Consider the following 6652-nt stretch of genomic DNA (forward strand, 5'->3'; position numbering starts at 1 on the left):
GGATTTCTTTCTGGGTTTCGGTTTGTTCTTTTCTCTTTTTGGTTGGGGTTTTTTTTGGTTGGATTTTCTGCTCTTTTTCTGTTCCCTTTCTCCTTTTCTTTTCCCCTATTCTTTTTTTATTCCCTCCCTTTTTCTTGTTCTTTTTTGTTTTCCCTCCTTTTTTCGTTGTTCTCTTTGTTTCTCCTCCTTTTTAATTGTTCTCTTTAATCCTCTTTTTTTTTTCTTTCTCGTTCTGTTCATTCCCTATTGTTTGTCATCTTTTTTTCATTTATTATTATCTTTTCATCTCCCATTATTTTCCACTTTATTTTGATTTCTACCGTTCTTCTTCATCTTTTCATTTCTTATCATCTTTTTCAACTACAATCATTATTCCATTCATCACCTTTCATCTACTATTTTTTCCATCTTTTTTGCCCCTTATGATTTTTTATTATTTCACATTTCAGAAATCCATAAACCAAATTCTGTAAAAAAAAACTGGTTTTACCTACTTCAAATAAATATTCCTGGATCTTATATTTGTGTAAATTCATATTAACAGTCTTTTTGTCTCAAATTCATGTTTCTTGATTTTTGTTATTATTGAAGCTTAATTATTCTTAATGTATTTCTAGATTTTTATTTGTGTTTCTTAATAACTTATGAAAGAAATCTTTATTGTTAAAAATCTACATTTTATTGTAAAAATAAATCATTTTTAAAAGAAATAAAAGAAAGAAATTTTTATTCAACTTTTTTTTTTAAAAAAAGATTATCAGTTATAATACGATGGAATATAAATTTTGCTAATTAGCCAATCACACAATCACGATTTAATTTAGGATGAGAAATAACCAGCATTAATTGAAATAAATTCATCCAATTAAAAATGGGGTGGTGATTTAACCTGGGTTATTTAACCCGGGCAAGTTAAATTTTAATATAAAATAAAAAATTTTTTTATAATGAGGAGTGATTTAACCCGGGGGCAAGTTAGCAAAACTCATATTTAGGGTTGTGAGAGTTACATTACATAGGTTACAATACATGTAACTTATGTTGTAAATTACATCGACCCCTTATAACTTACATCTTATATAATATTATAAAATCGATTCCTATTGGTACAAAATTAGCATATCATGTGATCAAAATTTCCTAAATAAAATTCATGAAACGAAACACTTTATCTACTTTATTTATTTTTTCAAGAAATTAATTACATTTACAATATTATATTTAAAAAATTAATCTTGAAATTCATTTAATTCTTCATCCAATAATCCTTCCAAATCTGAATAGGATTGAAAATCTAAATCAGAAAAATCAGATTTAACATCAATTTCTTGTAGAGTTTGAAATTGATTAAGGTTAATCGATTAATTAATCGACTAAGACGGTTAATCGATTAAGGTATCTCAAAAATCGGTTAATCAATTAAAATTATCAACCCATAATTCTGGTCAAATTATCTAATGCGGCCCAGAGCTGTGAATTTTGGTCACGTGTTCTCCGAACTTGGAAGAATTTGTATTAATTTTTTAATGATAATAATAATAAATAAGACTTTCCTATAACTAAATGTATGATCAAAAACAATTTGGGGCAATCTGCGGTCAAAAAAAAAAAATTTTTTAATATTTTAATATTAATCGATTATTAATCGATTAGGGCCCTTGGTTAATCGATTATTAATCGATTAAGGTTTTTTTGGTCGGTTCTAACCTCTAATTTCTTGTTCATTATTACCTTTGGCAGCTTCTCTTATAGCTTTCTTTTGCAATACTTTCTCAACCCAGCTCTCTATAGTAAGTGCCTTTTCTAATGAACGTAATATCCGCAGATTCCAAAACATATAAACAATTTTTTCTACCCGCTTTTTATGCAATTTATTTCGTAACTTTGAATGAATAAATCCAAATGTAGACCAATTTCTCTCACTGGCTGCTGAAGTTGCAGGTATGAAAAGTATCTGAATGGCTATATCACTAAGAATTGGATATCTTCCTTTCATTAAATTCCACCAGTTAACGGATTTTTGAATTACATCTCCCCACAAATGGCTATGCGCAAAACTTCCTGTTTTCCTAACATATTCAGCAAGTTCTGTTAAAACTATATCCTTATATTCTTCCCCTACTAAACTTAAAATTTCCTTTTCAATAATAGGATCAAATATGCGTGCATTAAGCCGACTACCACAATATCGTAGATCTAATTTATAAGCAACAATGACAACTGGATTGTATAAGAAGTTTTGCCACCGATTTGTGCCAAATTTTTTAACTTCTTCACGAATATTTTCAGGTAAATCAGTATTATTTCGCACATGTGCTTTAAGTTGCTGATATTCAAAATATGCAGTAGAAAGAAATGTTTCATCTCCTTCTAATTTTTTAATAAAAATAGCAAAATTTTCTAAAAAATTTTGAATTTTCCCAAGATTATTCCAAAAAGTATCACTAGAAATAAGTGACTTCATTCTATCATCAAGATTAAGATGATCCTCAGCAATAGTAGATCGAATAGCTGATTTTGTAAGGAATAACTGGTTAATACAAGAATATGAAGATCTCTATCGTGTATCGCAAGGTAAAATCAATGCGATTTCCTTTCCATATTTTTCTTTTTGTAAGCGTCAAAGTGCAGCAAGTATTACTTGGTGATTACGAAAGTAAATTGATAATTTTTTGGCTTTTTCTATTATTTCCTTTATCCATTCAATACTTATAATATCTTTCATCCATAAATGAATACCATGCGCCCAACAGCCAAGAAAGATTTTTTTGGGATATTTTTGTTTTAAGATCTTCCAAGCAGCCTTCATGTTTGACGCATTGTCTGTGATTATTGCACCAAATTTATTAATACCAGCATCTTTCATAGTAGTTTCAAGTCCTAGTGCAATATTCTCTGCAGTATGACGTTCTTCCTTAAAAGCAGTTGCTTTAAAAAATAATGGTTTTGGCGTTGAGATCATACAGTTTACAATAGAAGTTTTTTGAATATTTGACCATCCATCGCTAATTAAACAATATGTAGGACTTTCAGATAATGCTGAATTAACAACTAATTCTAAATGTTCAAATTCTTGATCTAAAAGAGTGTTTGAAAGAGTAAAATGTGAAGGAATCTTAAAAGAAGGGCAGGCTTTTTTTAAGAATAAAATAAAATCTTCATTTTCAATTACATTAAATGAAATACCCACTGAGCAAAAAGCCCGTATAAGAAGACTTTCTAAAATAATCTGATCTTTGGAAGTAAAAGCAAATTTGTATTCGTCAAATGTTTGCTGTCTTTTACATTTAGTACCTTGAGGTTGTAAAGTTTCAGTTTCTACATTTATATCTTTGCATTTTTTGATATGTTCTTTAAGACGAGAAGTATTTTTAGACCATGTACCAGAACAAGTTTTACATGCATATTTTTCTTTTTCATTAGAATCAACAGTAACTTCATACTCAGACCAAAAATTTCCTCTTATTTTCGGCATAATAAAATGGGTTAAACTTGAAGAAAAAAGATTTCGTGTAGCGTTGCTCAATTGATGATCAATTTGATCACTTTTTATTATTCAAATCACATTTTAGTAAATCATTAAATCAATTTAAAAATCAGAAATTCAGAATCAATCTAATGTTATAATTGTTATAATTTTACTTACAAGCTTAAGATTCCGAATTATTCCGATATTTTTTCCAAAACCTTCCGATGTAAGTTACATGTAACTTACAAAACTTAAAATGTAACTTACATCAAAATTTTTTAAGATACCGTAATTTTACAACCCTACTCATATTTAATATATATAAACTTATACTTACCTTAGGAATCGAACCTAAAACCTGAGGTACTTATTTTTTGTTATCTAATCACTTAAACTATTTAAACTTTTAATTTATAATATATATGTTTTTGACTTATTTAAGTTGAAACCATTAAGCTAATACTAATAAAAATGATGATCCCTTTAAAATTTCGGTTATAAGACAGTATTGTCTGGTTACTGTGCGAAATCATGATAATTATACTGATTAATAAGTTAATAGTCCATTAACAGTTATTGGACACATTTTTCATTAATTTTACATAAAAATCTTAATGTAAAATTTACGATTTTGACCGGGAATAGTCACTGGACTACCTAATAATTTAGTGATGTAAAAATCTGTATTAAAAACACAAGAAAATTCCAAAATATTGTCATGTAACCATCATGTGCATTGATCGATATTAAGGTTGCTTGCCGAAACTAGAGGGTTTTGGCAGAATGGCGTACGTGAAACTGCCAAAACTAGTTTCACAAAATCATCAAGAAATGCCGAAATTGCGAAACCTATCAAAATCGTGAAACTGCTGTAACTTGCCAAAACTGTTTCAGCGTTTCGGCAATACTTTCTATATGATTTAATTAGAGTTTCGGCATTTAAACAATTTATAAGAATAAAGACAATGTGATTTTTTGTATGTAAATATTTATTTTATAATATTTAATATTAAACTAATAAAATATACGATTAAAAATATAATAAAAATTAAAATTTAATAATATCTTTATCTTCTATGTAGGGACCTGCTTCTACCTCTTCTTCTATCTCTACTTCTGTTCCGTCTTCTATCTCTACTTCTATCTCGTCTTCTATCTCTACTTCTTGATTTACTTCTTGATCGAGACCTAGATCGCGACCTTCTTCTTTCCCTTCACAATCTATATTCATATCAATGTCGATCATGCGCAGCATACTTCCGTCGATACTCTCATCTAAACAGATCTAAAATCCAATAAAAATATTAATGAATTGAATGAATTGCCTAAATAAAATTAATTTAAAATAATAATTAATAATAATTACTGGTTTGTAACCAGAATTTATCGTTCATATCAGCAAAACACGCTCTATCAAAACTATTTGGGCTTATAATAGGAATGTCGTCATTATTATTATTTATTATCCTACTGAAATTTTCATAACCTCGTTTGAGGGCATTCCATTTTGTTTGGCATTGCCTGGGTGTCGCTGCAAATCCTGTTGCAACAAACATCCTATTTGCTATTATTGTTCATGCATTTACATGATGACGGTTTGCAATTCTTTCGAATTGCTAATGTAAGTTTCTTCGTTCCATGATTAATTGCCTAGCTGCGTTAATCGTCCATTGGAATACTGGTGGTGGCGGTGGGACAAAAGGTACTAATGCTGCTATTTTTTATTTTTATAATTTTTTCGTAACTTGAAAATTAAATACAATTTGAAAATTAAAATACAATTTGGTTTTGAATTGCGAAAAAGAAATTCAAATTTCATAATATTTATAATAATTTTAAAATTCGTTATAATGTTTAAAACATGAACTGATGAAAATAATAACATTTTACATAATTAAAGTATTTGTAACAAAATAAACACAGTTTTGATTCTAATGTAATAAATTTAATTAACGCAGTTCTAAATTTTTTTTTGTAACGCAGTTCTTAAAATTTATTGATCTAATGTAATAAATTTAATTAACGAAGTCCTTAAAACTTATTGATTCTAATATAATATGCTTATCCTTATTCCTTAATTAAATTGCACTATTTTTAAAATATAATATGCTTATCCTTGAATATATAAGGATTTTTTATATGGAATCTTTAAAGAATCTTTAAGGATCTGTAAACTTATAGATTCCTTAAGGGTATTTTACAAATCAGTATAGATTTTTAAAGAATCCATAAAATTACAGATCCTTAAGGATTCTAAAGCAATTTATGGAATCTTTAAGGATCCATATTCCAAAAAATTTACTGATGATCGAATTAAAGGCCTTAGAAATGTCTTGAGAAACAATCCATAATTCTTGGTCATCAATTTTATTAAAATGGCGCTGGTGAACAATAGCATCAAGCATCTTAATAGGAATGTCAGTACAACCGCCTGGCAATCCAGCAAAATTACCACTTTAGAGCACTTGATTATCAGTTAGGATTTTTGAAAGTCAAGTTGTAATGACCTTAACCACACATTTTCGTATAGTTCTAACAAAGTGATAGGTCACGTATTCTTTAATTAAGCGTCAAATTCATGAGGCCTTGGAATAGAATAAACAAATACTTCACGCCAATCAGCAGGAATATCACCATGATGAATTAGACAAGCATTAGCTAAAACAGGGGACAAATTGAAAGCTTCTCCAGTTAAGTGTTTGAGCATCTCATAAGAGATCTTAGAAGGGCCAGAGGCTTTATTATTAGACATACTTTGCTGAAACTTGGAGTTTACAATCGATATTGATTAGATATCGCAATGATATCATTACGATATCATTACGATATTTTGATAAAAAATAGATTCAACATCGTTAAGTTAGTCGTATCTGTATTTAATCGACATTGATTAGTTCTATATCTCTGCGATATCGCTGCGATCATTATGCGATGTAAATATTATCACGTAACCACATCGTAGTGATGTCGTATTAACATTGAATTAATATTACAAAAATATTTGACATTTATTTGATATCGTAACCATGTCGTAGTGATAGGACCCCGGATATCTAATATAAAGGTCATAATGGACTTTTGGCCAAAAACACCCCTTTTTGCTGAAACTCAAAAAATCGTTTTTTGTAAATATCTCAGCATCCAGTAATTCAATTTTAATGAACTTTTTTTTTATTTTGTAGC

The sequence above is a fragment of the Rhizophagus irregularis genome, chromosome 2 (assembly GCF_026210795.1).
Source record: "Rhizophagus irregularis chromosome 2, complete sequence".
Lineage (NCBI taxonomy): Eukaryota > Fungi > Glomeromycota > Glomeromycetes > Glomerales > Glomeraceae > Rhizophagus > Rhizophagus irregularis.